The sequence below is a fragment of the Pollachius pollachius genome (genome assembly GCF_949987615.1).
Source record: "Pollachius pollachius genome assembly, chromosome: 8".
In the NCBI taxonomy this organism is placed as follows: domain Eukaryota; kingdom Metazoa; phylum Chordata; class Actinopteri; order Gadiformes; family Gadidae; genus Pollachius; species Pollachius pollachius.
The window spans coordinates 25,498,358-25,514,954 of NC_136941.1; the positions used below are offsets into that span (position 1 = coordinate 25,498,358).

Genomic DNA, 16,597 nt, shown 5'->3' on the forward strand with positions numbered 1-16,597 from the left:
CACACACACACACACACACACACACACACACAATAAGTAATGGTTCTATTCGTAAGAAAAGAGAGAGCGAGAAGCCTAATCATTGTCAGAATAGCCTACCTGACAAATCAAAAGCTGAGAAAGGCCCAAGAGAAAAATGATGCATTGTGTAAACGTCTTTGAATTTTGATTGTAACAAGATTATAAAACTCCTCTGTTTACTGAAACGGCACAACTTGCTCCCAGCCTGTTGACACGAAAGGTTTGTTGAGGAGGTCACTTGAAATGATCACTTGCTGCAGGTTACCGGTTCCCACCACATCCATTGTTTGCAGAATCTCCAAGAGGTCGTGTTACCATTTGACATTGCTCTGGATATTGCCGCAAATGAAGTTTAATGATATAAATACGTTATCAAGTTCTAGGAATTGTAGAATCGTAAGAGATGAAGGCACAGCTGGGCATTGATTCAGAGACATTTGTTCTAGTTACCTAATTGACCACGTAAAATATGATCTAATCATATAATATAATATTGAGGCCTTTGTCATCTTTAATTCATCATCATGTTAATTATTTAAGTTACTCTGTTGTATTGTTTAATCTAATTTCATAACTATACTCAAAGCTCTATAGTTAATAATATTTTCATACAATTAATGCCACACTTTTCCTTAGTTTGACACTTTTAATATACATATAGGCTATCTTACTACTTAGCTGTTCGGCAAGGTAGCCTACTTCCACGTTTTCAAAGGAAATAAGGCCTTTTAAATGAATGTGACTAGAGAGATTATCTACGTTTTCGGGATCAAAAACGTCCACTAACTGAAATGTAAAGGGTTTAGCCTTCCCATCATACGCGAAATAGAAATGTTACACTAATCTAGGGATGAGTTCATAATAGTCAGAAATCCCGGCCAATTAGCTGGTTAGCAACGCTGACCAGATCAACACATGTGCCTTCATTACAACCAATGGCCTAGAGGTGATGGCACCGTAGGGGCTTGATGCCATTGGACAAGCTGCCGTCATGCTGAATCAGAAGGGCTTTTACGCCTCCTGCTGTCAACGTGCCGAACTCCATTTGGCGGAACTTGTCGGCGCTGGCGATGCCGCGTCGTGGATTAATCTCAATGCATTTAAATGCACGACACGGCGTCCACATCATGTACCTGTGTGACCGTAAGGTAAGCTCTTTATTCCACAGTCCGCGGTGATGATATGACAGGGATGCTCTCTCCGCGCTCAGCCTCAGCTGTGTGCCTGACGCACATGTTCAGATGCAATGGTGCACAATCCATGACATGCCTTCTGCCTACATTGTGACTGTCGATGATAACAATCTCTCCCTCGAGTGACCATCGTTTATACTACGAACGCAAATGTTTCCGCAGGATAATAGGGTTTCAATGGATCAAAAGAGGCGGTCAGCGTGGTGTCGTTATTATTTGTTAAGGTAGGCTCCATATCTGTAATCCACTGGTGGTCTGATTCCATTGTCATGTGTTTTCGAAGTAGGCTATACAGCACGCCTTAATTTTACGAAACATGTGAAGCTCGACGTGTGATGATGTCGGAAAAAGACACTTGGTATCAGACAGTAGAGTGTGTTCATGTTACACGGAAGAGGTTCCTAGTTTGGCGCTTTCGCTTCTTTGATGCTTTGGAACAAGATGATCCTCCCCATGTTGTGAACCATGCAGCTCATTGAGGTGGTCCATGGCTCAGGGATGCTCGTCGTTAGCCTGGCTGTCGCCAGACCAAGCGCAATCGTAGATTGCACGTTGGTGTGGGGAAGCTGCTGTCATTTTCTTCAGCGCAAGCCGCGTGATTAACGGGCCTACTTCAACTGACTCTATAGGCAACTTGCTGCTTGCCGTCGCTTCCCTGTGTGTTAAACCAGCCAATAGCGAGCCGGGGGGGGCCTCGTGATTGGCTCCCGCAATAACGTATCTAACGTTCTGCGGGGCGAATTCAAATTCGCCCTGCAAGCCTACCCAGTCGACACTTTTGGACTATTAAAAAAAAATCGAATAAACACTAATTAAATTTGTTGTGTAACCCCATTCATTTATTAATTATACAAATATATATATATATATATGTATGTGTGTGTGTGTGTGTGTGTGTGTGTGTGTATGTATGTATGTATACCAACAGAATAGGCGAATGCTTAACTACCTAGGTAACTTACACAATGGGCTGTTGGATGACGCCGGATGTCAAGACTCCCTCCCTGTACCGGTGCTGTTTGTTTGTGGTCTAGCAAATAGATTAAGTGTGTGTGTGTGTGTGTGTGTGTGTGTGTGTGTGTGTGTGTGTGTGTGTGTGTATGTATATGTATATGTATATATATATATATATATGTGTGTGTGTGTGTGTGTGTATATATGTATATATTTTAATTTATATAAAGTGATATAAGGTATAATGTGTAATATTTACTTCACACCCTTTTAATACATAGAAGCGGTTTTCAAACCCATTATCCTAGCCGACTACAAAAACAGAAATCTGGTAAGAATTGGCACCATCTTGTTGCAAGGGCCTCATGGTTATTACGTCTTAGATGTATATTAATATATTTTTTGTTTTCAAGTATAAACATACAAAGTTTATCAAACATCAAAGTTTATAAAACACACACACAGTGCAGGGCAATAATCAGACGTTTCAGATTCTTCAGTTCAATGCATTTTTCATTTCTGCATTTTTAGCAATGCTTTGCGCTTTTCATTCAGTGGTCACTGGTCACATTTGCTTCCAACCATTTACTTTTTCTTAAATGGTGTGCATGTTTACATTGCTTACTCCATTTAGACTGTTGAACCTTTGTTCAAATCGCTTCACTTGATTGAAGCCATTTAACGTTTCTTTATGTCTTGATCTATGTGGTTTTTATTAAATATATTCAACCTCACTTTGTACTACAGCCCTCACCGCATTTTCTGCAGGAAATGCATTTTCTAGTTGTAATTAAGATTCCTTAGTCATAATTAGAGGGCCAAGCACAAAGTGCGAGGTAAACTATTGTAATCGTTAGTTTTATTATTATTTCGCCACGTTTGATTTACACGGCCTAAACCGCTTGCACACTTTTTATGGAACTTTCTACAGCTGTAGATGCTAGTATTAACAGAGAAGAAATATGGCCCAAAGGTGGCGCTATAGCAATAGTCCAAAAATGCAAACTTTGAACAAGCATATCTCATGACCCCTTTGACTTACATTCATGAAACTTTGTTCACACATGCATATCCTGATACTGAACAAATCTTCCTGAAGAACCTATGACTTCCTTTGGATGGATTATCGGCCATCTGGAATCTGGTTTCAAAACACTTAATTCCCTGAGGATCCTAGGTTGTTAAACTTAAACAAAATCCTTTAGCACATACAGTATCATCTATGGAAAAATGTCTTCAATCTGACGTAAAGGGAAGTCTGTACAATAAAGATTAAAGCACCCAGGAGCCTTTGACTTCTGTAAAGGGTGTGGACTTCAATGCTTATATCAACATCAAGAAGGACTCTTATGAGTTTGAGTTCAATACCAAAGTTGGGTATTGTGTATTAATTTTCGGATGTGATAGTCAATGTCATTCCAAGTATCACACAACGTATTTGCTTGACATTTAATGGTTTTATTTTGGTCCAGCAACACTGATAGGGCATTATGCAAACATTGATGAACACCGCAATATGGAACACAACCTTGTTTCTGTATCATAAAACATAGCAATAATGACCAACAAACAATAATGTGGCTGCGTTCATACAGTGGCATACAGTCAAAATAGCTCCTGTATTGACTGGTGTTCCTGATTTAATCAGCTAGTCCAGTGTCATTTTCTTCCTAATCTGTTAAGGCAGCATTTCCAGATCAAGCTTACCCTTGGAAGTAATCTGTGATCCTTTGTTTGCATCCAAGTATTCATGAACATGTATTTCTTGGCTTTGCAGTTTAAAACTTTTGTTTTTGTCCAGCAATTGGACCGTTTCAAGGTATACCCTTTCAAGGTATATGACGGTATTTTTTCATGCATAATCAGGTGTTCACAACATGATCTACTAGTTGGGAGAGGAATAACTGCTGTAGATTGATTTAGGATGGATTATTTTACCATCATGATGAATATTGTAAAATAATTCCTAGGGGTATGACCATTCACAAAAATGTTGTAGTTCATTAACAGACACAAAATATGCATAACAATGCCATTTGTCTTAGTCTATTCATTTTTGTTAAGTGTAAACAACATCTAATACATAGAGACTGAACAATTATCTCCAAGCATTAAGTGCAAACTTAAAACCATGAATAAATGAATAAAGAAGTCCAAAAGTCCCAGTATTCAAAGTGCAAACAACATCTACACAGAGACTGAACAAATATCTCCAAGTATGATAGCTTGTCACAGAGCTAAGGTCTTAGGTACATGCCCAGCCTAAGAGATGGACATGTTTTTTTTCGGGAATATCAGCATATCAACATTTTCATGTAGCAGTTGGGATCTTTGGGCGTTAACTATGTCCCCTGCTGTTGAAAAAATACGTTCACTAGGAACTCTCTCCACCTGTGAAAATGAGCCTCCCGACTCACTCCCACTTCGGGATGTAGCGGTTAGGACGCAATGAAGTCCTTTAGTAGGCCACAAAATTTCAGCCAGCAGCATAGGTTTAAGTGGAAAAATAGTGATTTATTTACCGTGCTTGAAAAAGTGAAATGGCAAAGCCAAACAAAAAAACTTTCATAAACAAACCAAAAATCAACCAGAGGGTTGCGCACTAGCAAAGTTCAAATAACAAGAGAATCACGGTGCATGTACCAGCCTCACAGCAAGCCGTCTCACTCTGCCTCCCCCAACCCTTTTCTAAAGCAGAAAATATCGGGCTTAAATCAAGCCAACCAATTAACTCAATTGGTAGATACCCAGTGTTGTGCCTGAACGTGGTCATTGAATGATAGCTCATGAACTCATTCATATTTTGGGCGAACGTGAACTGAACGTATTACTGCCTGATGAACGTTACCGTGAACTTGTTCATTCTGGTGTCTGTGAACGACACGCTCACTCGGTTAAACTTCGTTCAGTATGGGGGTTATTTGTTCATCAACACGGAGGATGCGCGCGCAGATCGCCGTGTTGTTTGACAGAAAAAAAGAACTATGAACTAGTTCCTTTTTTGGAACTGTGAACTTAGTTCAAAATTTTGAATTATGAACGTTGAACTGAACTAGTTTATTTTAAAATTTGGAACTGAACTTTGAACTACTTCACGTAGAAAGTGAACTTTCCCAACACTGTAGATACCAACTACTATAGGGGTTCAAAGACGCATGTACCATAATACATTTATATTTAACAATGAAATGATATTCGACCGTACACTTCATTACACATCTTAACAGTTCAAATGTTGATTATGAACTTCACTGTTGCAAAATACCGTAATAATTAAACATAGTGCAAATAACGTTCCCCCCCCCCTTACAAACAGTCATATTCCTGCATCCCAATCAGGCAATGAAGTGTTGCATTTCCAGGTGCTCTTGTTGCCTGGGGTTCAAAATGTTTGGGGACCCAGGAAGTGAGTGAGGCTGTCAGTGTCATGCAAAATGTATGGATTAACGGCAGAGAATGGGTTATGGAGCAGATCGGCTGGTACCTAACCGATTTCCAGGATGTTTACATGTAAGTAACGTTTTTTTTTTTTGTCGTTTGTGATCGCTATGGTCGCTATTTCTCATGACGAGACGCGGTTGCCGGCACTGCGCGTCATACTTAACATTACCAGATGTGTGAATGCGTGTGTGCGTGTTGATCAGTTACGTTCAATTCAATTCAATTCAATTTTATTTGTATAGCCCTTAATCACCATTACAGTCTCAAAGGGCTTAACAAGTCAAATATTTATGACACCCCCCTTTACCCAAGCCCCCACAAGGGCAAGAATACGTGTTGCGGGTAGTGTCAGATGTACGTGAAAAGGAGGGGCTACCTTTTCACACCACCACTTCGATGGGCAGCTAGTAAGGGTGTAACGGTACACAAAAGTCACAGTTCTGTTCGTACCTCGGTTTTGAAGTCACGGTACAGTATAGGAAGGTACCGTTAATCGTTAAGGGGAAAATTTAAAAAAACTGCTTGTCTGTCAACAACGGAGAATGGCCGTAGATCAGCAGCAATGAAAACACCAATAAACTTGGTTATGGCATTTGCATTTCTGAATTCCCAGACAGAGGTTGTTGAAATATTGTCGTGAGCTTGGTTTGTACAGCTCGTTTTTTTTACAGCAACGGTGATAGTAACACCTGGATGGTGCCTTTTCAAATGCGTGTGCATGTTAAAGTGCTGTACGTAGACACGGAGAGCCCTCTCCATAGCCGGAGAGCCTGTCGGAGACCCTCTACGTAGCTTATGTGCGCATCCAATATTTTCTAACTATCCGTCGATGCAACGGAGACGGCAAGGGCTGTGATTGGTCCTCTAACAAAATCATTTCCGGAATCACTTCTCCGGTTTGACTTTGCACCTTATTTACTTTGTACATTGTTTACTTTGCACATTAAGGACCAATAAAACACCAAATAAGATTTGAAAAGCTTTGGAAGTTTATTTACAACCCTCCGTACATGGTTTGTAGTCAACATATAAGATCGATCGGGCAGCGAATTGCATTGCGTATCCGACATCCCGACGGAAAACTGGGAATGCTCGAGGGGCCTCTGTAGTTACGGAGTCGGATTACGGAGTCGGAGTAGTTTACTTTGGCTAAACGGTCCGGGGGGAACTCCGACTTCAAGTTTAAATTCTGCATCGCAAAACAAGCCTTTGCATTCGCCTTATTAACGCTATGTACGCCACATTTACGCACCACGGTCAACCTCTGTTACCGCACCGAAGTGCCTGTACCGTGACGGTTCGGTACAAATACGAGCTAACCCCTAATAATTCCACACTAGTAGTAATAAAGGTTTGGCCCCAGAAAATGATGCTGTTTACAAAGAAAAGCCACTCATGAATCTAATGAAGTGAGGAATCAGAATGCCAAGACAATTGCAGTCAAATACAGAACTTTTACTTTGCAAATTTCACAAACATCTTTTATAAAACCAATACAAAAAGTAGAGCAATTGCAATAATTATACTTTTGCTTGAAGTTCAAGCCCAAGTACATTACACAGTATTCAAGTAAATCTAAAAAGAAAACTTGCATTACTTTGAGGTCTATGCACATTCAAACAAATAAAATAGTAAAACAAAATTATGCAACTTGCATTAGTTATAACTTCCCTCAAAAGTATTTATTCAAAACCAGTATTGAACATATAAAGGAAATATAAAATGCAACTTGGTTCACATGATTATTAGGGTGGAGCTTAAACTAATACATTTTTTTTTCCTTTTTTTTTTTTAAGTCTTACCCCCCTAATCTGTGCGGCATAATAAAAAAACACTCTGTGTCAAAAAACACTCACACTGCAAAGTTTGAACGATAAATTCTTATGTTTAGGGGTAGCTCAAGTGCCTCAAATATTACGAAATTTATAAAAATGCAACGAATTACACAACTTTTAAATTTATTTTAAACAACACTATTTATTTTGAACAAAGTAATAGTGAATTCTTGTTCAGTTTCTGACAACTAATATCAGTGTCCAGCAAACTCTAGATTTATTGTTTTCGTGGCAGCCCGGACAGAGTCTGTTTCCTGCTATCAGGATACAATCTGCGATGGTCCTCAACAACTTGCAGCAGGAATTGCAGCTGCGTTTCATCACAGGTTAGTAATCCACTGTACTCCTGAATGAGTGCCACTCCACGTTCAGCTTGGTCATTGACAACATTAAGAGACTTGACTGCTTCTGTAGCCTGCTTGTAATCATCTCTGTCCTGCCACAAGTCCGGATCAACCGCGAGAAATCCATCTGGAAGTTCCATGATTCTGATCAGTTTCATTGACTTTGCTGTGACAAAGTCTTCTAAGTTCTTGTCATTGAATGAATCCAGATGAACAGTGATTGGCTTGGAATGATCGTGCTCTTGGTTTTCTTCATTCTGCATGGCACTAACCATCCGTCTCTTGGTTGACGAACTGACCCGACTGTCGAAGAAAGCCAAGCCAACAAGTTCCTGTGACAAGTACCATAAGTGTTTGGAAAACTTGCGTGATGTTGACTTTGAAATGGCTGAATGGATTGATGAGTATTCAAGCAGTGACTTAAGTAGCAGCAGGTCATTGGAAGGAGCACCTGATGCCTGAGGAGCAGAGATCCAAGCTTTCAGGTAGACACGTTCTGCGAACACACACACATCACGTAACGCTCTCTCTTCTGCGGGAGTCAGTTTGAACTGAGCCTTGAACATCCAGATCTTGAGACTGTATAGAACTTTGGACATCCAACGGGCGTGGTGCATTGCACCAGGTGACATGAATCGCACTCCTCGTGCAGGAGCAGCACCGAGAAACACAACCACGAGTTCCAAGAATTCTTTATAGTCATCTCTTGGTAGACTCTGTTCAAGATGCTTGTTGGGGTAATCAATGGTGCTTTGCTTAATGTCTTCCACAAGACCTGCCACATCATCGGCTGCAATCCCCGGTTCATACTTTGCTGTGTCGATAAATTCACAGTATTCCTGGAACCGTTTGAATAGTGGAACCCCAGGAGAAAATGTGGCTCCCATACATACTTGGAACACTGCACCAATTATCAGTTCCATAATGTGGTGCCTACAAGCCAGTGACAAGAGCTCTTTCTTAAGCTTCTGCTCTAGAAGGACACAGGCACCAGCAATCCGACCAGTGTTTGAGCTGGTGGTGTCAAAGCACATAGCTCGGATGCTGTCTGCTAAGCCCCAGTCTTGAATGGCTCCGAAGACAGCAGCAGCCTGAGCCTCGCCTGTTCCGGATGGAAGCTTGGCAACTGTAAGTAGCTGAGAAATTCCTTTCCCTGAAACCAATACTGGCAGACGATCAACCTTCTTTTTTCCAATTAGATCCGGAATCAGTTTGCCATCCCAATGAACAACAAGGGGAACGTTACCCTGAAACTTGGCCTTTATGTTTGCAGCTCTCTGGCCTCTGTGTTGTACTCTGTTTCGGCGAATTGAGTCTCTGTTTAGAGCAAGTTCATCAATGTTCTGCCCCAAGCTTTTGGCAGTTTGTGCTATGATAAAAGCAGCCTTGCGGTCTGACACTTTTGTGCAATCTAGAGCAGCTGCGAGTAATGACAGTTTTTCGCCCCCTCTTTCTTTTTGGTGTATGCATTGTGATGTCCATCTCTTCACCATATTCTGCTAAGCTGGTTTCAGAATCAGATTAATTCAGCTCAGCGGTAGATGCTGCTGACTGTTTTATTTGTTCCATTTGATGACGCCTGGCAAGCATTTGCAGCAAGCTTTTTATCTAATCCAGCCATCGACCCCCTTCTTCCTTTCTCTCGCTGGGCTAACAAGAAATCCTTGTCATCTTGTAATACTGACGTCTTGGTCAGAGCATCAGCATGAGCGACATCAAAAAGATCTTCGAGCCTGGAAACAAAAGCTGACTCTCTCGCGAGTTGAGTTGGTGACGTTCGCGCTTTGTTCTTTTTCAGAAGTCGCCACTCTTCAAAAGTCAACTCAAGCTTAGTTTGGCAGTTTTGATGATCTCTCATTGGGATTCTAGCTTTGCGCCAAAACTTTGCTATTTCCATGATGGTAACAGCTGATGATTGTCTTATAGTCTCCTTTAGTTCGAGATGGTGATGTAGGAAGAATCCCAGAGCCATACGCAATGACGGCAACTTGCTGCCATTTAACTCGGTCACAGAGTCACCAAGGAGATACAGTTCGGTCTGAGATCTTGTTGGTTTTGCCACAGTTGACATTTTCAATGATGAATGAATCTGAAAGAGATATTTATAAATGGCATTGGTTAGACCACTTGGAATAATGAATTTTAATACTGTTAAAATTTAGTTATTATTTTGTCCCATCTATACAGGTCCTTGCAGCGCTTAAAAAATTAATTGTATACTGTCCTGGCAGATACGTCACTTGTATTGTATTGTGAGACAGAAAGCTAACAGAAAGACTTAGTTGACTTGACTCAAGGTTGAGTATGTCTACTGAAATCTTTTTTTGTAAAACTGCAACTAAACAATATGTTACAGTCAAATACAATATACAACAACATGGTTTGTATTTCTCTTTCTAATATTTTCTTCTTTACACATTATCAACAAAAGGTACTAACTCTGTTTACAGGTTTGTAGTTAAGGTAGGTATCCAAGGTAACCATACAACATATTTCAGTAGTATTAAATTACAGGTAAGTATAGTAAATTAGGTATTTAAATGCAGCAATGGCAACAAACCCACCAAATAATTCACTATCTAACATAAGTTAGGCTTCACAATGTGCTAACTTAGCCTTTATAATCATAGCTAAACAGTTAGCTTCCCGATTAGCAATTAGCATAGTTAGTTCGTTTTTCACTACTGAACATAAATGCTTTGAACCCTATTTTAATGCACAAAACATTATAAACAACTTAGAACAAGTTATGAACAACCATACTCACTGATAGAGCTTCTCCAAGGATTGGACAAACATCTCTGTGGTGGAGTAAAGAAACGAGAAAAAAAAAAAAAAAGGCGGCTGCAGCTTTTGGGTATGAGAAACTTCACGGTCATTGAGCTACCTCTAAATATTGTTCAATTGTGCTCATATTTTGCCAGATTTATTTTTTTATATATAGGAACAAAATGAGAGGGTAAGAAGATCATATTTCAAGAGTTCATAAATAAGCTCCACCCTAATGATTATCCTGTATAATAGAAACAATCACACATTTCAACATTTACAGCATCTGGTTTGAGTGCAGCCTTGTGGCAAGGGACAATGTTGCCACCAGTGCTGGACGCTCTCTCAGTTGGAGCACTGGTGGCAGGGATGCAGAAATACTGCCGAGCTAGCTTGGCAATGCAAGGGAAATTTGTTTCCTCGGGAGGAGGAACAGGCTCTGCTTCTGCTGCACTACCAGCAGCCCCTGAGAGAGTGTCCTGTTGAGCCCTTATTGGTGACACTATCTCTTCGACTGCTATGGAGCTAAACTGTTCCACCTTTTCTTCATCCATATACTTGGTTCTAAACCGTGGATCAAGTATAGACACAATGTCAAGCAGGTCATCTGTGACCTGATGGGAATATTTCTCATTTAAAGGAGACATATTATGGCGTTTTCACAACAAGTAAACATAGTATTTGAGTTCCAGTAAACATGTTTTTGAAGCTGTTTGCTGGATATAGCTTTTAGGAAAAAAAATCTTGCCTACCGCTATTCCTCTCTGTTTCAGTCCCTTCAGAATGCGCTGTTTCTGGTGTCTGTAGCTTTAATGCAAATTAGCTGCTGCCCATTGACCAATGAGCTGTCAGACTGAACCACAGCATGGAGGAGAAGGGATTGTTGCAGTTTGCGGACTCCTGGAGCTCTATATCTATATAATATAATGTAATATAATAATATTATATATGGGTATTTATATAATATTATATCTAATATCAGGGCCAAAAGCTACGTGCGCCTCGGATGATATTATGAATCATAGAGACTGCGTCTGACGTCTCTGGCACTTCCACAACAAGTAAAGACTCTAGTGGGGGATATCTCGGACATGGTTGAAAAGAATTGGGGGAAATTAACTTTGACCTTGACTCTCTGAAGTCCATGAAGCACGACATGGAGGAGAAAGGGATTGTACTCCGGGGGCTGAGCTGCCGGACTGCCGCCGTCGAAGACGTTCGGCCGCCACCGAAGCTTCGGCGGCAGTCAGGCAGCTCCGGCAGTGTACTCTTGGAGCTGAACTGCCGCCGAAGCTTTCCGGCTGCTCCGCCAGCTGAAAAGTCCGGCGGGGGTAGCTCGGCGGCAGTCCGGCAGAGAAAGGGATTGTCCTTCCGGAGCTGAGCCGCCGCCGAGTTCCCCCCGCCGGAGCTGCTCGTCCGCTGGTCCACAAAATCTTAGCTATGCTATGATCGGAAGGGAGTGGGGAAGTGAGAGGTAATATTCAACTGTGCCCCCTTCCTACGTAGGAGGGGCGCTGAAACTTTGGTAACTGTAGGTGGGTTACTTTCAGAAATATCTCACTCAAAAACTCATGTACAGACTTTTTTCAAAGTTTGTATGCGTGTGGGAGCACCAGAGACCAAAACCAACACCACAAATCACCGGAAAAGTGTTGTTTTCATAATGTCCCCTTTGAGTAGGCTAAAAATTTTCTCTTCACATCCTTCGTCAGCTAAGTATAACTCTCTTCCTCAGCAAGAATGGATGACGTGTTGAAGAGACTGAGCACTGACTTGAGGTAGGAGACACTGACATATTGCTCTCCTGACAATGCATCTCAAAGTCCTCGAGAGGGCTCAACACCTTGTTGACAGCCTCTGGACGTCCACATCTTGCCAGCTAAGGACCAAGTGCCTTGATCTCTTGTCAGCCTTTAGAAACGGACTAATTGCCCTCTCTTGCTCAAGCACTCTTTCAATCATGATTTGACGTGATCCGCACCTGGTAGGCGTCCCAGTCATGAGCACATGCTTTGGAAGACCCAGATCGTTCTAAACAATTGCCAGGTCCCTCCTTTCTTCCAGGAGCATGAGAAAGCTGACACAATTTGTTTGCAGACACCTAAGCGGTCATCTTTCACACCTCTCTCTGTAAAAACGACAAACAATCATATTAGTTCACTTATCCTAATGCTTATTAATTGATTTAACTATAGCCCCAAACCAAATGACTCCAATAAACCCACATGAAGCAAGTTGAAAATAATTTCCCTTCAGGCATTGATATAGTTGATGATGATGATAAGAACAATGATAATGAAGAGATAACAAAGCTCCTTATTAATATAATTTTACAGCTATCAATTATAGTTCACTATTAATTATAAGTTTTGCTAGGTGAAGCCTGTGACCAAAGCACTGGAGTCTTGTCCATTTGTGCAGTTCGATGGCCTTCTTGATGTTGGCTTCATTGTCTGTATTGATTGCAACTAGCTTCTGCTCTGAAAGCCCGCAGGAATCAAGAGCCTCATGGAGGCCTGCTGCAAGTAACTCTTCAGTATGGTCTTCAGGAAAGTAGCATGATAACGTCCCCAAACACACCCCCAAGACGACCACTGCCTTGCTAAAGAAGCTGAGGGTAAAGGTGATTGACTGGCTGAGCATGTCTCCAGACCTAAACCCTATTGAGCATCCTAAAATGGAAGGTGGAGGAGCGCAACGTCTCTAACATCCATCAGCTCGGTGATGTCCTCAAGGACAAGTGGATGAGGATTCCAGTGGCAACCTGAGAAGCTCTGGTGAAATCCACGCCCAAGAGGGTTAAGGCAGTGCTGGAAAATAATGGTGGCCACATTAAATATTAACACTTTGGGCCCAATTTGGACATTTTCACTTAGGGGTGTACTCACTTTTGGTGCCAGCGGTTTAGACATTAATGGCTGTGTGTTGAGTTATTTTAAGGGGACAATACATTTATACATGTGTATATGCTTGTATAACATTTACTACAGTTATACAAGCTGTACACTGACTACTTTACATTGTATCAAAGTGTAATTTCTTCAGTGTTGTCCAATGAATAGATTTAATAAAATATTTACAAAAATGTGAGGAGTGTACTCACTTTTGTGAGATACTGTACTTTGATTCCCAGATTATATAACACGCATTTCAAAAGAATTGACTCTGACTGTCAATAACAATGCGGGACATCTTCTCAATTTGAGGGACGTGTAAAAACGTAATGGAGATGCGTGACTGTCCTGGACAAAGCGGGACACCTGGTCACCCTAGCTTGAGCTCTTCCTTCAACCTGTTCCACAATTTTACTCCACAAACAGAAACACCAACCACTTTTTGGGTTGTACGTATGTTTCACATTTTAAAATGAAACAATCGCTGTAAAAAATGACTCCCTTCTCTTTGGGTGAATTTTTTTTAATGTTTGTCAGTTCCGTGGAGAAGTTGAAGGGTCTTGAAGTGCTCTGTGCCTGCCATACCGTAGACCAGCATGACGGACTGAGCATGCGAGGGACCAGCAGCTAGGGATGGGCGATATGGCCTAAAATCCACATTGCGATATACATTACAGCGATAACGATATACATCAAGATATAAAATCATAAAATAACCGTTTCAGAGCAGGTTACATAGACCCTAAGGAAAGCCAAACTGCTAAATGTATTTTAAAAAAAGAGAAATATAGTATGTCGTTTTGAGAACATTTATTGTGGAACACTGTAATCATACAACATAATGTTGCAGATAAATAAAATTCAAGTACATAAGCTGCAGAGACTTTAACAAAGAAAAAGCGTCAAGTATTGGGTTTCTTTCCTTAAGTGCAAACCGTTCTAAAAGGCACTACACTTAGTTTAAGTCCATGGTTCTTAAATGCCACCCAAGATGCAGAGAACAGGAAAAACGGGTGTCTTTCTAGATAAGGAACAGACACTGTACTGACAATTAGGAATGGGCATGATTAATTGATGATCGATCATTGATTGTTTCGATTTTTGTAGATTACGTGATATTTTTAACCATCAAAAGGAGGTTGACCCAGCCGGAGAGAGGTGGTCTCGGAGACGTTGCTCAACATGGAGCAAAGAGGAGACGGAACGTCTATTGGATATTTGGGTCCGATATCCAAAAGACATTCCGTCTCCTCTTTGCTCCATGTTGAGCCACCACCCGACGGTCCGACAAAAGCAAGTAAAAAGTATGCTGGAAAACATAACTTAAAAATGCTGATGCATTTAACACATTCCGAGTCAGGATGAGGGAGAAGGAGTTGGACCAGTCCGCAGATCAATGTATATCACGCTGGATATCCATGATTGTTTACTTTCACCGGTGCTTCCCCCCCCCGGACCTTTTTGTCCAATGATTTAACGTTCTTTGCACACATGCGGGTTTGTTGACAAATTCTGGCACTGTTGCGAAAATTGCAATGTGAAATGGAACCGTACCAAAACAAAAATGAAACATTGTATTTTGCGTCATCAACACGCATTATCGCGATAGAGCGATAGAATTAAAATCTCTATCGTAGGCCATTTTTTATCGTTTGTATTGTATATCGTTTATATCGCGCATTACTACCAGCAGCTGGAGAAGATACCCAAATTCCGACAACCCCACCCACAGCGGTCGTTCCTCCAGCCAGCCCCTACCTCGCTCCAAAACTGCATCCGCCCCCTGATGTTGTTGCAGCTTCTTGAATGATAATGGCATCCACCCCTCATTGAAGTAGGAAGTTCCTTTCAGTCCTTTTCAATAGCCGGCTGGAGTAGGCCACAGCTTGTTCTCCATCCGCTTTCCTCTGGGACAAGACATCTCCAGCCCTCACATTGCTGGCGTCAGTGTCCACAATGAACGATTGCTTGGCATCAGGATAGCTCAGCACAGGGACTTTGATAAGGGAACCCCGGAGTCTGGTAAAAGTCATCCTAGCAAAAGGAGTGCATCTTGTCTATGAGGCCGTGAAACGGGCTGGCTATGGTGAAAAAGTCATTTCACAAACCGGCGGTAATAGGAGGCCAGGCCCAGGGAGCCCTGCAGCTCGTTGATATTGGTTGGGGGCAGCCAGTCTCGGAAGGAAGCTACTTTTGCTAAGTGGGGGGCAACACCCTGTTCACTAACCACATGCCCAAGGAATGCTCTCTCTCTCTCTCTCTCTCTCTCTCTCTCTCTCTCTCTCTCTCTCTCTCTCTCTCTCTCTCTCTCTCTCTCTCTCTCTCTCTCAGCTGGCACTTTTTTGGGTTGACCGCATGGCTGAAGGGCTGGGCAATTTGGCCTTAAAAATAAAATCTCTGATTCTTTCAAACCAAAGCCGATTATCGATTTTTGGATTTTGTTTGAAGAATAACAATGATTAACCAAAGCAAAAAATAACATACATCTCCCTCTGCTGCATGCCTCAGTTTAAGATGCTGGGATAAATGTGTTGTGCTGCTGCATTTGGTTGCTACAGTCTTTAGGTCTCGTAGTCTTTACTACGAACTACAGGACCTCAAAGAAGGGTTAGGGAAGTGGTTGCGCTACCGTAAATACCCGATTAAAATCACTGCACTTGATAAATAATCGATTTTCATTTTAAAGAACCGTCCTTAACAATACATTTGAATAACGATTAAAAATCAATTGACCGCGCGGCTCTACATGGCCCTGTACAGGAACTTGGCTCCCCAGCAGGGCAGCAGGTCCAGGCTGGTGATGAGTCCTGTGTATCGGCTCACCAGAACTCATGCACCATCTCCCTGTCACACAGGTGAATAGGGACTGGTTTCGGGCCCCACGTTCTAGCTCGATCACTGGTCCAAGTCTTCATCTTGACAGCAGAAGGGGGTTCAGGCTGACGAGACAACAACCTTGAATCCACGCAGGATCCCAGGACGGACAAGGGTGATGTTGGACCCCATGTCCACAGGGCCGCGGCAAGACTCGCCATCAAAGCTGCAGGTGCTGGGCAGCCACGGGCCAAGGCTCGAAAATCACCTTTGCCTGCTTGGACTTCTGTGATACCTAATTTAATGTCCGCGGTGTAGTGAGGCCCACATTC

The 16,597-nt window shown here is 41.8% G+C and overlaps 1 protein-coding gene across 1 annotated transcript in view; it reads left to right on the plus strand.

Moving 5' to 3' along the window:
- The first annotated feature begins 1,045 nt into the window (after nucleotides 1-1,045).
- Nucleotides 1,046-16,597, plus strand: part of slco4a1 (solute carrier organic anion transporter family, member 4A1) — a 52,497-nt gene continuing 36,945 nt past the window's right edge. Inside the window, exon 1 of the mRNA XM_079741716.1 lies at nucleotides 1,046-1,169. The gene's annotated coding sequence lies outside the window, so the exon portion shown is untranslated. The remainder of the gene's footprint in view (nucleotides 1,170-16,597) is intronic.